Source organism: Haliaeetus leucocephalus, unplaced genomic scaffold (assembly GCF_000737465.1).
Source record: "Haliaeetus leucocephalus isolate CR32 unplaced genomic scaffold, Haliaeetus_leucocephalus-4.0 Scaffold146, whole genome shotgun sequence".
NCBI classification, from domain to species: Eukaryota; Metazoa; Chordata; class Aves; order Accipitriformes; family Accipitridae; genus Haliaeetus; species Haliaeetus leucocephalus.
In genome coordinates this window covers 1647441-1667076 of record NW_010972582.1, presented here as the reverse complement: position 1 = coordinate 1667076, position 19636 = coordinate 1647441, and positions in this window count along the sequence as shown.

Here is a 19636-nt window from a genome sequence, read left to right as displayed (position 1 = left end):
GATGTAAAATGTTTTTCCATGGATGCTTTTTCCCACAGATGTTTTCCCTAGTCATTCCTTCACTTCTCCCCTCAAGTCTCCTTCATTCTTTTGTGCTATTCACGGAAATAATTTCTCTAGAAGGGGAAATGTCTTGGCTTCTTCAGAAGCTCAAATAATTGTAGTGCTTTTTGAAGCTTAATGACTTTGTGCTTTTAGCATTCTAAATCCAAGTATGATACTCATGACATTGTAGTCGTCTTTTTGCAGGGGAGAATCAAAAGTCAGGATCAATCAGGTACTTTACATAACTTAATACCTTTCAAACTTGTTCTTTGCTTAGTTGGATTGTTTCTTTTCATTTTTTCCTCTTCCAGAGCTATATCGTCTTTTTTCTTCCCTTTGTTGATAGACCTTTCATTACAGTGAACCTTAGGATGCAGTCCTTTTGTCCAATAACACTGAATATATGTTTATTATCTTTTATTAAATTATCTGAACAAGGACTCAGGTCTATGCTGAGATGACAAAAAGAAACAAAGGTCAAGTTGTGTTAATTATTTCAATATGTACTGGTTCATATTCTTGGAGAGGGAACAGGGTAAAATCCAGTATTACTTTTTAAAATGAATCCCTACAGGAAAATTAAAATTTTCAGTTCCTACCTAGCACAGTTCTTAGTGGAAGCAAGTAAAATCTGATTGATACGGTTTCACGTTTGGTTTTGTGTTGGTTTTTTTGGGGGGGGGGGGGTGTCTTTTATTTTATCTCTGTACTATCTTGCAGACCCTCAGAACAAATAGCTATCTACATTTGATAAGAGCTATGAACCTTGTGACTTGTTTGCAAGCACCCAAATTTTGGCAATCGCCAATAACATCTGCTGCAAAGGAAGACGCAACAAGCCTTTCCAAGGACAGTTCTGGAATAACCAGGAGTCTAGTCTGAAGCCAATCAACTGCACACTGAAGGGCTGGTCCTTGAGCATTTGTAGAGTTCACGATTTGGGGAAGACTGAGCTCGTGTGAACTTCAGCCATGAGGCAAGGCGTCTTTTTTGTGGTCATTTGCAATTACAATAAATGTTGAAAAAAACCCCTGGTGGCTCAAGTAATTTTACAAATTTAACCCTCACATGTACCTGTATCAGGAAGCTTTGTAGTGTGAATATATAAAAATCACTACTTTCTTCATGCCGAAATAACCCTTAGGTTGTTGTAAAAACAGGACACCAATTGGCAGAGATGTGCTGCAAAGGCCATTCAGGTATCTGTTCCCAAAGTCATAGTAAACTCCAATTTTCAACAAGATGCAGCATATTCAGAGAGTATGAATGTCTTGGCTTGGAACATTGCTGTGGCTTGAATGTTTTTTAATAATTTGAGTTGTTTGTCCTCAACCATTAAAGACTTCCCCAATGAAGTTTTAAATGCTTTAGGATTATTGCATGTTTCAGGCTTAGAAATTAAGCCCATAGCCTCACATGGCCCCACATAGCCTTCTCTGCAGCAAGATGATGCATTTGTATGATTCACAAATTGGTATTTGAATTATCTAAGTTTTATCAATTAAAAAACAAGCCCTTTTCTTCCCAAATTTGTTTTCACACTTTTAAGTTTTATATCCTTCTTAGCAACTTTTAGCAGTTATTAAATATCTCAACTATATATAGGCAAATATGAAAATGAGATTCCAATGGAGTAAAAATTATCAGGTTTGCTTAAGGGGGTAAATGGATATTTTTGCCATAAAAATTCCCCTTACCGGTGTTCAGTTTTCATGCTGTATTTCAAGCCTCTGGACACTCATACTGAAATTAGCATTCTCATTTGAGAGTTAGCAAGGTATAGGCCATGCATAATAAACACAACCTAGGCTGCAGACAGTTGAGCTCTAAAAAAGTAGGTGCTGATACCATTGCTATTTGGGGACAGGAGGCAAGGAAAGGTCAGCATCAGGAAGATGCTAATAAATGAATACACGGGTGTCCTGGTTTCAGCTGGGATAGAGTTAACTGTCTTCCTAGTAGCTGGTACAGTGCTATGTTTTGAGTTCAGTATGCGAAGAATGTTGATAACACTGATGTTTTCAGTTGTTGCTCAGTAGTGTTTAGACTAAAGTCAAGGATTTTTCAGCTTCTCATGCCCAGCCAGTGAGAAAGCTGGAGGGGCACAAGAAGTTGGCACAGGACACAGCCAGGGCACCTGACCCAAACTGGCCAACAGTGTATTCCATACCATGGGACATCCCATCTAGTTTAGGAACTGGGAAGTGGGGGCGGGGAATCGCCACTCGGGGACTGGCTGGGTGTTGGTCGGCGGGTGGTGAGCAATTGCCCTGCACATCATTTGTACATTCCCATCCTTTTATTACTACTGTTGTCATTTTATTAGTGTTATCATTATCATTATTAGTTTCTTCTTTTCTGTTCTATTAAACCGTTCTTGTCTCAATCCACGGGTTTTGCTTCTTTTCCCGATTTTCTCCCCCATCCCACTGGGTGGGGGGGGATGGGTGAGTGGCTGCATGGTGCTTAGTTGCTGGCTGGGGTTAAACCACAACAACGGGCTTTGATATTGTTCAAACTGGCTGCATTGATCAAAATCCAGCACCTAATGCAGAGCACATTAAATTTTAAATAAGCAGCTGATTTCTGGACTAGGACTTGGAAACCCTGCCCAGCAATGTAGGGCCTCCACACATTTGCTGTGGCTACAAGGGTCTGCTTGTCTAGCTATTTGTAAGGCAGAGGCCAGTTGAGATAATATGTCCTTAACAGACTTTCTTTGACAAGAAAGTTGTGGATGGGAAATATACTCTATTATAAAGAAAGAGATCTTTTTAGTCTTCAAGATTCAATTATGAAGAACTTTAATTAAAAAAGACATTCTTAAGCATATAAAGTCTGAATACAGTAATGGAAACTCAGATTTTTAAATAAACTGCTGAACAGAGACAAAAATTATAGCCATTGAGCTAGCATTGTAACTATCAGAGCAGAAGTTATAGTCTGATACATATAGTCAAATGTCTAAAAATCTTATCTGTATACATACATTACCAAGAGATTTCAAGGGGCAATGTTAGTATTGTGAACAAATGTAATTGTGCAGATTTTTACATGATATATTATATTTCCAGAACATAAAGAACTGGAAAGAACAGAACTTAAAAAAAAAAAAAAAAAAAGAAACTATGTTGTCTTTTGGGGAAATCACAGAATAAATTTCCAAGCCTGAAAGAAAAGTTGTGTTTGTGCTTTTCCTTGCCTTATCACGCCGATTGGAATGGCTACAAAAGAAAACCAGAAGAATATCTGGGACTTTCAGGAATGCCTGACATTCCCGAGTATTTGATATGCCATAGGGAAGTATGTGATGCAAAAGGAAGTCTTCAGTTTTTATCAGTAGAAAGTCATTCTGTACTTATTTTGGCACAATGTGATGAGATGCATGCCTAATGTCATTCACATTGTCTTCAAGGCTAGTCACCAAAGCATTTTGAATTATATCATTCACCCATGAAATGCTAGTTTAGGCATTGTAGAAAGCCAGGAAGTGACACTGATTGCTTCCAAGATTTTTTCCTAGTAAGCCCTGAAATATGAACTGGGCAAAAGGAAAAGAATACTTCCTCTCCATGTTTTCTGTGTGTAGGATGTGAAATAATCACGTAAGGGATTTGGACAACTTCTGAGTATAAGATTAGTTAAGTATAAGACTAGATTAGAATAGACTGGAAGTCCACTGGCATTTTCAGAAATTGGGTCAACTTAGACATGTCTGGAATTATTTGTATATTCTTAATCTTGCCTCGAGGAAGGAAGATTGGCCTACAAGGTCTCTTTCAAGCTATTGGTCAAGTTTCATCTGACATTTCTACTTATAAGCAAATCTAGCTTTGGTCAATACGATATTTCTTTAGATTACGTGATTTAGTTTGTTGATCCTGAACTAAGCAGCTGGTGTTGAACTTGTGCTGTTACCTCATGTCTCTCTTTGGTCTTCAGAAAATACTCGGTTGTCCTTCAGCAGTATTTTTCTGTGGCCAGAAATGCTTGAACATCTTAAGGGCAAAGATAATTACAAACTTCACTTCTATTCAAGTCTATATAAAGGCAGTCTTCATTATTTCCCATAATAGGAGGACTTGGAACCCAGCTCATATGTAATACAACACACATGCAAAGAAAAGGAGAAATCCCTATCACTCTAGGGATTCTGTGCAGTTCACTGGATAATCATTTGAAATGTAGAATATGTCTCCATTGCATAGTGAATGTCAGGCTCTGAGCAGTGAGGTTAACTTAGCTGAGAAGTTTCATTTGTGTCTGTGTCTTTTGGCACATGTTAAGATTGGTGATATTGTGGTAAGGTGAAGGTTCTCTGATAATGTATAATTGTGGAACTAAAACGTTTCTTTTACCCACTAATTCACTAATTGCACCCACTGATTTTAAATCAAGAAAAAATGCTGTTTTCTCATTTAAAAAAAAAAAAAAAAGATTGAACTGAAGAATTTGCTCTTCTAGATCCCTAATGTGTATCACAACATGGGCAGTGGACCAGCCCACTTACAAACCTCGTTGAGTTTTGACCCAGAGCTAAGATTCAGGAGAAAGGGAAAAGACCTTGCTAAGCTCATATGAAAAGTCTTTGGTATACATGTGAGGGATGTGAAACTATGGAGATTTTGCCAAAACAATGCCTAGCAGCAAGTAGGAATACAGATTCAGTGTTTATATCTCAGGTCCCATTAAAAAGCAGTATTCATTCATACAAATACTAAGATTAATGATTGGAAGATATTTTCCTTGCTAAGAGTATGAATAGAATCAGGGAATCAAGTATGTTGGAAGGAGCCTTGGAGGTCATCCACTCCAACTCCTCCACTCCAACCAGGTCCAAGGACCTCCACGGATGGATTCTCACCACCTTCCTGGCACATGTTCCAATACTTAAGAACCTTTATAATTAAAAATTTGGCCTTATACCTAGCTATAGTTTTCCTTGTTGCAACTTGCATCTGTTACCTCTTTTCCTGTCACTGTGCACTTCTAGGAAAGTCTGGTTCTGTCTTTATACACTCCCATACGTAATTATAGATGGCAACAAGATGTTCCTTTAGCCTTCTCTTCTTAAGGTTTCTAAGTATACCCTGTATGTACAAGGTATAAACCCTGTAATATGAAGAACTGATAGGTGAAATGATTTTCACAGGATAGATTAATGGAAATATGGGAAAAAAGTCAGTCCCAATTTTAGCAATTTAGCTGTGGTGGAAGGTGAAATCTGTACTGCAGGCCACTTACCACCCATAACTCAAACCCGCATTGTGCTGAGCAAGCTTCATCTTAGCTGTCTAACTGCTTATACAGAGAATGAATACAATTTCAAATTAAAATTTCCTATTTACCTATAATTATCCTGTATAGTACACAGACTTGTTAAGTCTCATTTAATAAATTACAATTTCATCATCCTGTTTAGTGAGCCTCATTTCCCACTCCCACTCAGTGATAAATAAAATAATGGAAAACCTGAAAAATACTTTATATATAATAGTAAAATAAGATTCTTAGTTCAACTGAACTTCTGAAGTTATACTGAGTAATCTGATTGATATAAAAATTATTTATATTCCCTATTTATCACATTGAATTTACAGGAAGATTAAATTCTACTTTGAAGGTGTACACAGATTTGCATCAGATATTGAGGTAGTGTGTTAGGCAATCTGAATAGTAAGGAAATAGTTTTCATAGATCACAGAGAAAAGAAATTAAAAATTGATATATTTTTCAATAAATTTGTTTTTGCAGGAATATAATTACAATGAAAGTAGGATGACTGTTTGCAGTTTATGTCAGCTGCTACATAGTGAAATAGTCTTAATGTGCATTTTGTTAAAAAAGATTCTAAGAAAGTATCTGTCTTGCTGCCAGTGACCGTACCAATCAGAATTTTGCTAAGACTATACAAAATACAGTTTAACTGTATAAAAAGGTAAGTTAACTCAAGGACATTTAATACATTGCTCTAATAGTGTGGATGGGAGAAACACAGAAACATTAAAAATCTTATCTGATTTAATTTCCAGGCCCTCAGTATGTGAGTTTTAATATTCAACACATAAAAAGTACCAAGAAAGAATACTGCACATTGATATAATGAACACAAGGGAAACCATTTTCATTTGCATAGATAAGATTCATATTGCAAGGGTCAAGCAGATGTAATACAAATGTGATTTTTAATGAAATATATAGCATAGCATTTTACATTCTTGTTTATTCTAAGATTAGTGAGATTCCCAATGGTGCTGTGTATTTCAGTACTTCAGTTTTTGTATTTTCTGTGGCAGAGTCTCTGTTTGTAGGCCAACTTTTCTAGTCAAATCATATCATAAACAAGAATTTGACTTCATGAATATCTGATGTTACCAGTCCTATCATCCAACTTTTTTTCATATAAAGTGTCTAGTTGATAGTTGACAAATGGAGACTTTGGATGGACCACTCAAATGTGCTCTCCTGGTGATTCAGGACTAACTTCACTGGATTTAAGGGACCAGACTCCAAATTTACTGAGATGTAATCAGATGGAATTAGAAACACCGTGTTTGTGAAGAAAATATATATTTATATGGTGCAGAAAAACATAATCATAACAAAGCAAAAATATTTGCACCTGTGGATAGGGACTACATGAAAAAACTATGTCTCATTTTCCACTTGCGTGTTTGCAAAGGAGCTATGCTGTCAATGGTAGAGTAACGACCTGTATCCATCAGCTAGTTATATGGCAGCATATAATTGTGTTTCGCAATGGTAATTGATATAGCCTCAAACACCACATATGCATGGTGCTTTATAAACAGAGGAAAAGCAAGTCTGTTCTTCCAAGGGGTATGTAATCTAGCAGCTTTTTCACTGAAGGCAATTCAGTGAATGCAGCTAAGCAGTGGTGAAGTTGATGATTGGCACCTAGACAAAGTTGAAAGAATCTGTATGTAAGAATGAGAGTTACATTTAAAAAAGGCTCAAAACCCAAGGATCATGTTTAATCTCTGAAAGGGATCAAATTGTTTATGTGGGACATTCAATACAACAGGTTCGGACTGACCTGTCTGGAAGCAACTGCAACTCAGATTAATAACAATATACATCAAACAGGTCTTTCAGATTTGGAATAGTCCTTCAGAGCAACGAAAGTAGTGGGGAGGAAAGAAAGCCTGTCATTTATTGTATATGTCACAAGCAATATAAATTGCATAAGTAGTGTCATCTGGCTTCTCGCTGCCAAAGAGGTAAAACATTCAGCACATGAAGCAGCAGCTGTGGCAGCACTGAAAGCTGGTGAAACCATTTTGAGAGCATTAGTAATGGAAGTAGCAGGTGTGGAGATATCCTTGCCACTGACTTGTTTTCTGGAGTGACTTGATGGATCTACCTGTTACTACTCCTGCCAAAATAAGAGATGCTGTTGATCTAACTTGCCACCATCTTTGGCAAATAGGTCAATAATTTTTGTTCAGAATGACAGAATTTAAGTGATCTGAGACTTAGTTTCAAAAGTTATATTTAAGGAGTAAAAGGTTACATTTTATTTTGCTTTTTGTCTGCTCAGCTCTCTGAGTGCTATTGACAGCAGCAGTACATTCTTGCAGTGCTGCATCTGCTTCCTTCATTATCTTGCTTGACCAACAAGCAATGTAACTGTGATTGTCAGAGAGAATATCCACTGGAATGAGATGGATTCCAGGAAGGTTATCTGAGGGGGTAATTTTGAGAGAGGTGTGAGAAATGGGTCAGCTTTTTAAAGACAACTGCATGTCAAAAAGGTTTTAAATATGTGAACAGTATCAGCAAAAGATGAGTGACTCCTTGATGAAATGCACAGAAAGAAGAGAAGATAAATTTGCCCTCTTTTTGGTATGACACCTTGGTTCTACACAAATGGCTAAAGTGGCTTTGACTATCTTTTTCTTTTAAAATGGAGAGAGTCCAAAAGAAACAAAATCATGTTAGAGCATACCACTGTGAGTCCATCAAACCAGTGAAGCTGGATTTTGTGAAGAAAGATTAACTATCAGGAAGACTTTAAAAAAATTATTACCTGAGACAGAGCAAGTGCTTAAGGTCAGAGTGCGATTTCATTTACACCAGCATCAATCTGGATTACCTCCATTGGTTTCAGGACAGTTGTCTTCAGTAGAGATACTCTGGATTTACAATCAAGTAAGTAAGACTTAGCGCACTGGATACTGTGAAGTGATACGCAGATAGAAGCAGTTGGAGCCAAACTCTGCCCCAGGTTATATCCATGCAGCTCCTCTGAAGTCACTAAGTGCTTTCTTTGTCTCCCTAATGCTTTGCAGTATTTCTTGTCTCCTGTATAATACTTTTCTTTCCCTGACACAACCTTCTGCAGTTCTCTCAAAAAAATGGTGATGAACTAGCAGAGCCGTGACCTTTCGTAATGAGAAATACCACAACACTGTCTGCCTCACCATATTTTAACCGTTTCCCTTGCTGTACAGCTGGCAACAAGGGGCTGCTTTTCACCTCCTTCTCAGTTCGACAATGGCAGCCTACAGGCTTTTCAGTCCATTTGGATTGGTTTCATATTTACATCTGAATGAGAATCTGCCTGATACTTGTTTTCTCAAACCTACAGGAAAAAAATGTGCCTCTTGTGTAAGGTGCATAATGCTGACTGAACTTAATGGAGGCTGCACACATAATTCTACAGAGAGATGGATTCTATGCCTGGTGAAATTGCAGTGGGATAGTAGGTTACTAGTGTTGCTGAAAGCGAAATTAAAAAAAAAAAAAAAAAAGGAGCTGTCCTATATCTGTCTTTTTCTGAGAGGTACAGCGTTAGAGAAAATCTGCAATACTGTGCAGCAGCACATCTCCTGTGTGCTACTCCTCCTAGTTCTGTGGCTCTGAGTGCAGAAGTGAAGAGCATAAAGGGCTGTGTGGATAATACAGCCATTTCCTAGCACTTGCCTAAATACCAGGGGCACTAATGAATTGCTTTAGGTAGAGTGACATGTACCTGTATAACTACATTTTCAGATTTCATCCTGGCAGCTCTGCTTTTTTGTAACCCATAGTGCAGAGTGCTACCTCTAGGCCAGCTAAGCCGACTGCTTGAGAGACCATCCTTAGTACATCTTTCATATATTCCTCCAGCTTTTTTTCTCCATCTTCACCTAAGAATGTAATCAAAGGCTCAGGGACTTGGCCATTGGGACACACTAGGTTTTAAAAACATTCAACCTTCACGATTTGATTTATTAAATAAGCAAACATATCTATTATCTACATTACCCCCCCCCCCTTAAAATAAAATTTAGCTGAAGATTCTTACTGTATTCCTGTAGTGTCTATGAAGGAGAATGAAAAAGTAAAAGTATAATTTTATCTTTCCAGAAACATTCGGAACATTTCTATGGTACCTGCTCTTTCACCTCATCAAAGTCTAAACTTACTTTTTACTCCTCTAACATGAACATCTACAATTTACTTCAAAAACGAAGTCAGTCCATCCTAGATACTGGGGTATGTTCGAAAATGGAATGGCTAGAAGGAAAAAAGGCTGAGATGGCTGAGGGCAGGGTTACTCAAGAGGAATGAAGATAAAAATGGTTGAGGGTGCAAAGAGCATACAAGGAGGCAAGAACAGAAGAAGGCAGGATTTTGTAATGGCAAAGTAAAATGAATCTTTGGCATTTCAGAGGAAAGACTCAAAGCACAGGACAAAGATGGGAGAATCAAAATGTGGAGACATATGTTAAGTGTGAGGAAAAGGGAAGAATTCAAAGAAAATGAGAAGAGGGAAAAGGGGCAAGAGCTGGGACACTGAAGTAGCTGAAGCAGGGGAAAGGAGGGTGAAAAAATATTTTGAAGTAACACAGACTGTAACAGAAATAAAGAGACAGGAAGAAAGAACAAGTAGAGGCAAAGATAAAATGGGCAGGAAAGTCCTCTGAAATTGGACTTTTCTAGACAGATGAGCCATGAAGCAGAACAGAAAAGCTTTATGCTTTATTGTGAAACCAGGCTTGCAATACATACACAGAGTACTTCTATAGCATGCCTGGATTTTACTTCTCATTTACTCCAAATTTTTCTCAAATGCTGGTTTGCTAACATTAGAATGGTATGTACATGCTTTTCCTGTTTGCTTTCTCTCCACAGGTTATCTCAGATTTGTAATCCAAAGCAGTTTTAGCTTTGTGGCCTCTCACAGGCAAACTTTGAGACTGCGTGGGTCATTGTCATGTTTGTTACATGGAGTTTCTTGTGGGGAACAATTGCCACTGATGTGAGAATTGCACTTTCTTCCCCAACACCTCTCCACTTTTCTTCCTTCTCTTTGTAGATCTTAGTTTATAACTTTATGCTAGGGAAAACCAGAATTTAGTAGACAATATTTGTCAACAACAGTAATTGAATAACGGATAAGCTTTACCTAATAATATACATTTGCAAACCCTAATAGCTAATTATCATGTGCATCATCTGCACCTGATCAAAGTGTGCTGCAGTCAGTGATACTCATGTGATGAGCATGAGTAAGCCATAGGGCAACTGAGAAGGTCCTGATGAAACATCATGGTTATTGTTAAGAAGTATTCAGGGAGCCACCTGCTACACTGGAGAGGATGTCCAGAAGTGCACCCTGTGGAAATACCCCTATTCCTTCTTTTCCCACCTGGCCACAGGAGTTTTCCAATTACTTCTTTTTTCTTTATTTCCTCTTTTTATTTTTCTTTCTTTTTTCTTTACCTTTAGAGTTGACACATGTCATCAGATATAGACCCACAAATAACTCTTTGTGCACATAAGTCAGTATCATTATCTTTTGCACAACATTTAAGTTCTTCTTGGTGATCTTATCCAAAGCAGTAGAGATTGATAACCCAGATTTGGTCCTATTCCAATCCATCTTCTATGTTAGATCTCATTTTAGGGGTTGTGTTTGTAGGGGAATCTATTTGTAGTACAATGACCACCTTTAATTCTTTCCAGATTTGTTTTCCTGAAATATTCATGTAAATATTATCCATGCTTATTATAGAATACGTGTATAAACCTGGATATTGTGCTTACAATACAAAATCAGTAAGTATATAAAAATGTCCAATCTATACAAGATATTAGAGGTGCTTATAAAATCCTCAAGGGCAACAGCAATTAAAGGGACCAGGGACAATGAAAGAACCTCAGTTCCAGACTTGTGTATAAAAGGTGTTCCTGAAAACCAAGGATCAAAATGTCTTCACAAAGCAGAAGAGTCTCAGTAGGTCATTTCCTAAGTAAGAATAGAGAGGTGGTAATTGTACATTCAAAGCATACTTTAGAAAAATATTCTTAAAATAGTATTGGGTTAATTTCTGCCCTCTGCTAAAGTGATACAACCACATTTGCTGCAGAAAGACTTATTTTAGTAGGACAGAAATGGTTGTTAATAAATGAAGAAATTAGTTTAATTAATATATAATTTATTGGACTATTGAAGGGAGTTACTGGAGAGCAGGCAAATATGTCTGAAGAAAATATTAGATTCTTCTGGTTTTATATCTGCATATTTCTTAGATTTTCAGTAGTTACATTACTACAGGGTGACAGAGTAAGGTCATACACCTGCAATGACATTTGTAGATATTCAAAAGTAGACATGAATAAGAATGTAGCTTTACAAATGAATGTAATCAGTGGAAGTGAACTGTTTCTATTCCTTTCATAGTCAAGACCATGAATCCCAAAATCCTAAAGCTTTTTACCTCAGTCCCATCTTTATTTCTTCCTCTTCCACTTATCTATCATGTAATTCTGACCCTGTATTTTTTCAGACACTCATTTATAATACAGAGCTTTTGTAAATGTGGGTTATATCCTTGAAAAGAAAGTCTGCTTTTACCCTGTCAACCTGCATGTACACTATTAAAAAGTACGTCTCTACAGTCCTCTTACTCTCTGCAAATGGAACCTATAAATTCAAGAAAATGTATTCCAATTAGTATTTCATGCAAGTAAATCCTTTTGGTAGATCTTTCTTTACTGCATTTGGTTCGACAGAGTCAACAGTTATTTAAATAACTTGTATAATCTCTTAATCTGTGATAATGAATGAATGCATATATAAACAGAAATCATTGTATACAATTCAATTAGGAGGCAGAGCAGCTTTCTCTGTTGCATTTGTAATCTACTTTTGTTAGCATCTCCTTAGTTTCCTTTGTGCCACCTCTATTATTCAGAATAAACAAATAGAAACATGAATTGAAGTTTTCTGAGCTTGTTCTTTTGTACTGCACTGTGGTATAAATTATTTATTGAAGAGTTGTTTGTCTGATATTAATTGCTTGTGTTTCAACTTGAATTTTGTAATAGATTGCACACTTTTTTGTCTTTGGCCACAGTTCTCAAATTAAATCAACTTGTCCCTTCAGGGTTACTAGCGTGGATAAAATTCCCATCCACTTTGATCTTCTGAGCTGACAGAAGCACTGTACACTAGTAAAACTACTAAAGAACTGGGTATCTTTAAGCAATCAGTCCCCACTACCAATCAAAAATGACATAAAGTAGATTAGAAGCTTGAAAAAGAAGTGCTGACCGTTTAGTAGGTAAAACACCAATGCAGTTCTGCCTATTATATAGCTCTGTAGAGGTGCATTTCAAAAAATGTTTTTGGAAATGCCAAGCACCTAATCATTACTGTTTAAGGATTTTTTACAAAAGTCAATAGAATTGGTAGAAAAATAACCAGAGAAATTAACTTGCTTAATATGTGTATCTAATTCTTTTTCTTTTTTGAATATTAATTTCTGTAGCTCCCCACCTCCTTTTCCAGTTATAGCATCTTAATACATTTCCTTTGCTGTAGAAAGTATTTTATAAAATGAAACATCTCTCTGCCACGTGAGCTATGACAGTTGACTTTCCCTTTTGATCTCACCATAGACATTTCTACACACAGATTTCCCACAATACTGCAAAAATATGATGAAGGATTTTGTTTTTCACCCCCTTCTGCTTTATAACCTTCTCAACTAACACAAAAACATGCATATTGGATCATCTTTTCAGCATACCCTGTCAGCGCCTAGCTATTTCTGATCCAGAACTTCACCTATCAGTAAAGACACTTTGACTGGTTTCATTTGACTTCTTTATACATTCTCCTCATTTTTGCTCTCTTCCAAAGATGAATGACTAAGATTGTAAAGGTAGCAATCCTACAAGATGAAGTAGTATATTCTTTTCTTTTTTTGAGCTTGTTTGTATTTGCAACTTTATTGTTGCTCCAGAAAATTGTAGATGTGGTTGTGGACTTGTATTTCAGTTTCTGAGCAAAATTACAGGAGCAAAAAGGACTGACTGTATTAAAATTGTTATGATCAGAGCTTTGGGCTCCAGGGATGGCTTAATAACTGAAAAGTTACAAGGGGATGTAAATTGGCCAGGGATATCATACAAATAGCAGGAACAGTAATGAATAGATGTACTTAGTAAAGCCTACTCATTTATCCTTCAAACCTCTAGAGCACAATGTTTTTCTATAACTTCCATTGCTGGTAGGATCATAACAAATGTTGTATTACTCCACAATATTTTTTCCTGTTTTGGAAATATTACAACAAAACTCATAATTTGTGAAGGTGTGTGTCCAAAAATCTGAACTGGACAGGGAAAGGAAGAAAACTAGAACTGGTTGGTAATTTCTTAAACTGTTTTATTCAGAATGATGTTAGAATGTCAGCAAAAACCAAACCAAACAAAATAGCCCTCCCCACCAATCTCTTCCTGCAAAGTGACAGCTTAGGGAAAAGAAAAAACAAAAAGTATTTTACTGGAAATGTGCTGATTTTGACTAAAATTCATTAAGCTCTTTTGGAATGATTCTTCTCAAGTGCTCTTTATTTGTAGCTGTTTCACTCATATAAACATGGATTTAGTGGACTACTGAGTGCCTCTGAAGTCTAGTGAGTTATGCTATTCACCCAGAACTAGAAATTCAGTCAAGTGAAATGTTTCTTTTTAATGGTAGGTATATGGCATTTACATCTAATTCCCTTTTATCTTATGTTTTATCATGAAGAAATTTTAGGGGGAGAGAAATAGAATCTAAAGAACATTCATGGGTGGGAAATGTGTTTCTGCCCGTTATAAATATAGTTTAAAACCAAAGTGTAACCCTATTCCTTTCAAATGTGAGAGAAGGGGAATCAGTCACATCGTGAAATGATTACTCTTATTGGTTTTAGCTATACCCTTCACCACAAAATATATCTAATGTACATGAAGCAGTGAAATTGGCATTTATGCAGCAATATTGTTGGCTTGGTACAAATATTTCATTTTGATAACTGTGTATCCTTCTCCCACTTTTTAGTGAAATAACGTAAATCTTGGAGCAGATGCCTTAAATTCACAGGACTTTGTCCTAAAATTTAAGACCTCATGATGACACACATTTCAGTCTGTCATTGACCTACTTGAGATAAAGTTTTTTGTCACAGTCTTTTCTTATCATAAGAGGCATTAGTAATTTTAACACTGATCAAGAAAATAGGAGCTTATAAATGTGTGTATCCAAATTATTAATATAGTCTCAGATACCGATAGTATTCTAAATACTCCTGAAATGCGTTTCAAAGATCAGATGAGACTGTAGTTGGGAAACCTGATAGATTTTCTATCTTCCATTACCAGTAGTGTAAAAACATACTTATATGTACTCTGAATGATGGGAAAGTGAGATGGATTATTATGAAAAAAGACTTTTCCTGTAATTTTTTACATTAAAGAATAGATTACAGTTTTTTTGTAATAAATAACATGGACCTTTCATCACTGAAATATTATGCAATTTTATTATGTGCTCTTTGCCCAAAATTTTGAAGTAATCCATACTATCCACTATTAAAAGTAATACAAAAGATTCTGACACTATTTCCAGTAGGAATATATGTTTACAAATAAGTATTTGGTGGCTGCTACTATTTTTCAAGTTTCTTTCAACTCTTTGATATTGTGAGAGCCTATTCCAGTTTATGAGATACATCTGCCCTCCCTGTGGACTCCATGGTGAATGCCTCCAGCACTCTGTTTATGAGAAGAACTTTACAAGGATCAATGTCTACATGGGTACAGTATGATGCCAATTTGCCCCTGAGATATAGAAGGAACATGAAGCACAGCCATATTATTTTCTTATTATGTAAGAACATTATGAAAAGATAGACCTGGGTTCAGTCTAAAAACGCCCAGTAATTTTCCGTGCTCAGTCAGATGCAAGGTTGTTCCTCAGGAAGGAGCACACTGGAAAATTGTGCTCTTTGCTTTTGTTTTGAGTGCCTCTTAGAATCACCCCCTCCCCACCTTAAGTCCTAACTGAGTCCTTTTGGGACTTCCTCAATGCAGAATCCCAATCTCTTAATAACTATTGATGGAGTAAAAAAATGGGTATTTAATCTTTCTTCCTTTGTTCAGTCCCATTTTTTTGGAATTTTTAGTATTAGTTTTTTTCTTTTTAGTTCCTGTCAATTTATTCACTCATTCACATACAAATATATACTGACTTTAAAAAATGAGATTATTAAATAATAACTTAGATCTCTATGTTAGCATTCAAATCTACTGCCTGCCATATCTTCAGGACACATTAAATAGTCTATTTCATATCTTTGAATGGTCTTTGTAACATCTACTTAAAACTCATGCATTACAGTGAGTCTATGAAATCACAGATTGTGAATAATAATTTTTATGGTTTTCAGGATAGTGTTCTTTCCAAATATTTTAGGAAACTATTATTTCTGTCTTTTGCTCTGAAGAAAGTATGGGTTGGTTTTAAACATGCAAGGAAAATAAATAATGTATATATAATTAGGTAAAAAGAAAGGAAATATTTAAAATAGTGTGTGGCCTCAATAAAATTGCATAGCATAGGACATGATTATTCTGTTACTTAGACTCTATTTTTCCCTCCCTTCGGTATTTGTTTCATTCACAGCAATGCTGAGTTTTGGGGGAACTTAATGATGTAAGGAAAAGCATATATTGCTGCTTGGAAAACTGTAAGGAGATTTCAAATTTTTTGAAAGGAATAGTAGAAAATCAAGACTAGGGAAACATAAAAAAGATCCTGTTCAGATACTAAGACAGAATAAGGTGTATACAGCCTTGAAAATACAAGACATGTGAGTGTTGTATGAACTGAAACGAGATCACACAAAAGATAACAGAACTTTGGAAGAGCTAGAAAGAGCAAAAGTGAATATTGAAAGAAATGAGAAAGGGAAGTTATAGTAAATCAAGTGGAAGATAAAAGGGAGTGGTCAAGTGGTTAATAATAGTATAATAATAGTATGGCCAAATGTAACAGGGAATCAAGGCACTGAGAAGGACAGAAAGGAATGATAATGAACTGATATTTTTGCTGTGTTGTATTTAAGAAGCTTCAGAAGACACATCAAGAGACTAGTGAAAGATGGACCAATTTATTTCTGGGAAAACAAATGGAATCAAGGAGCACATGCAACAGTCCAGATAGGTTTGAATGGTATAGGATTGTCAAAGACTAATCATATTGCCCACTATATTTCAGAAAGGGGATGGGTGGGCAAAGAACTGCACACAGGTTTGCATTCTTAAGACTGTTCATACTTTGCTGAGTGAAGTTACTGTAATATACTTGCCATAGTATTTCAAGGAGCTACTAGGTTTCCTGAAATCCTACAGCTTTCCTGATTTCAGTGGAACTTCACTGTGATCACTTATCCAAAGGCATGTCTCTTTTTTAACATCAGTGAATAATGAATTTACAGACCAACTTCTGATGAGCTCAGTTGCTCATAGAAAATCATACTCTTACTGAATTGATAAATTCTGAAACTACATGAAGTGAGGGGAAAGAAAAAAGTTAGGCTACTTAATACAGCTTTACATGTGCCCGTCCCTGTCCCCCCCATTTGATCAGAGCCCACTTTTGATGGTCACCTGATTTTGTACTGCAGGTGGTCAATACCTGCTTTCATTTATTCCTTCCTTCCGCCTGGGATCCCATTCAGTCTTGTTGAAGTTACTGGTATTTCATACAGAAGAATTCAGCTGTATATAAGGTACAGGGACCTAATATTTTCATTCTACAAAAGCACCATCAGATTTTGCATTCAGGGTTAAAAACCACTATTTGTTCTTGCTTCAAATCATAAAATGTTTTCTTGCCACTGGTATATCAGTCAATATATTTTAGGTTAGCCTTAAAAAAAGTTATCAATATACTGATGAGGTTTAATAATTAAAGAATTTCCTTCTTACTCACTAAATACTTCTTAAAGAATGTCAATCTGAACCTGAAGCATGTAGCAGGACTGAAGATGAAAATGTAGTCATATGGTGTTACTATGCTTTAACAAGAATAAAGAATTACTAGACTCTGATAGGGTCTCAATACCTTTAGTTTTATTTTATTTTATTTTAATTAGCTGACTGCAGGAAGCTTACTCCTGAAAAACTTTGAAATCAAAGGCCATTAAGTTGAGTTGGTTGAAAGATATGAATTATGAATTATCCAAGTAACTTTTTTTTACAGAGAGGTATTTGACAAAACACATTAGAAAAAAATCATTTGTATTCACTGTATCTGAAGCATTTAACAAGTATTTTTTTCAATCAAAAATAAGACTTAAATTTTTCCAAAAAAATAATAAAGTGATTAACAAAGGGCACTGGTAAAACATAATAAATATGTTTGCTTTTGCTCTGGTTTTGCAGAATGACTATTATTTCACCTGTTGTTTATTTGGTGATTTTCCTCAACCTGATAGACTGAGAGTAAGAAGTTGTTTAACAAGCATTGTAACAAAAGTTGAGGAATTCATAGAAGACCTCTGGATCAAACATGGATGAAATGGGTTAGATTGATAACTCAGGCAGCAGCAAATACCTACAGAAGATGTGGGGGTGGGGGCCACAAATAATTAATTTCTGAGGGCTGTTGAATGAGGACCCGCTGTAATAGTCACTGGTGACTACTTCCTGGGGACATACGTAGGCTGCTGGTTTCTCTTTGACACTGACTGGAACAATGTTCCAAGTTGGAGTGTGGTCCAACAGAAGAAAACCCTTAATAGGAGAAACAATCAACTCTTTCTCATATCAAAAATTAAAGAAAAACTGCATCACACTTTACTCAGTTAAAAGGACATCCAGATTTTATACAGTAGTTATTACTGAATTTTTTTCCGTTAGTTACTTTTTAGTTTATTCCCTTCCTACACTAAGTAAAAATGACGATTTTTTTTTTTTTTTTTTAATCCCTGGGAAAAACTCTAAAACAAAGTTTCTGCAGGTATAGATTACAATTAGTATATTTTTTTTTTCCATCATAAAACTGTATTTACAAGGGCAGTTTTAGAAATAAATAGTTCTATATGGTGGGACCTATATAGTTTTCAACCTGGAGAAAAATCAGTTTGTCATTGAAAGAATACTGATTTTTGTTCAAATATCTGCTTCAGTGGCTGAGACTACACCACACTTACCTGATAATATATCATAGAAAGGAGAAAAATTACTTTAAAATATGCATGGCTCTGAGGTGCATATTGCTGAAAAGCTTGAAAGAAAGCCTGATAAACTTACTGGAGAAGATGACTCTGCAGAAGTCATCATTTTTCTTGTGGTTGTTTCAGGTGTAACACCTTGCCAGTTCATAGTCAAAGATCTGAGATTTTTTTGTTCTATGTGATGGTCTGTGGATGCTGTAGAAATCCTTCCATCAATTGATTTTGGTCATAGCTGTACATTACTTCATACCACTGTTGTAGCTAACTGAATTCTGTATCGGCTTTGGTGGAGACATTCAGAGCACAGAATGTGCATATGTTGCAACATTCATGGCAAAGAAACTGCAGAGCTGCAAATTGGCAAGAGCAGAAAAGTTTCCAGAGGAAGAGTAGAGTTATGAAGAAGTGAAAAACAAAGCACAGGAAAAAGATCAGGAGAAAACAGGGAAATATGTGAAGATCTGTGAGTGAAATGTGTGTAAGAGTAAGGATACTGTCCACTAAAAATGTGAAATGAGGCACAAAGAATTGTCCCTAACAAGCTTTTTGATCTCCTTGGGCAGAGAGGAGTCTCTCTGGTGAGATTTAGTGAGTTAGATGACTCCAGTAACCTGTTTTTCTCTTGTTATGCCAAAGTAGACAAGAAATGGCACAACAACTTAAATCTGGCAGCATCATAGAGCCGCTCAGTTAGACCTTCTAGTTCAGGTGACCCGTGTCATTTAGACAGGGAGTTGGGAGCTGAAGGCTCCTTTTCTGCTATACCTCTGCTCAGGTAGGTGACTAAACCCATGAGCTTCAAAAAGGAATTTTAAAAGTATCTTCAATGAAGGCTCCCAAACGGACAGCTCTCCCCCAGCTCTGAAAAGACAGAGCTTGAGTGGGATGCACCAGATGTCATGCAAAGGCCTTAAATGTATGAATAAGCAACTGGTGGTGGTTTCTGTCCATATGCATTGTTGGTGAGAATTAACAGTGGAAAACTGCACAGTGTCCTGTGCCATTGTACTGGGTTTGTTTGGTAAGGTTTTGGTAGCATTGGAGGGGTTACAGGGGTGGCTTCTGTG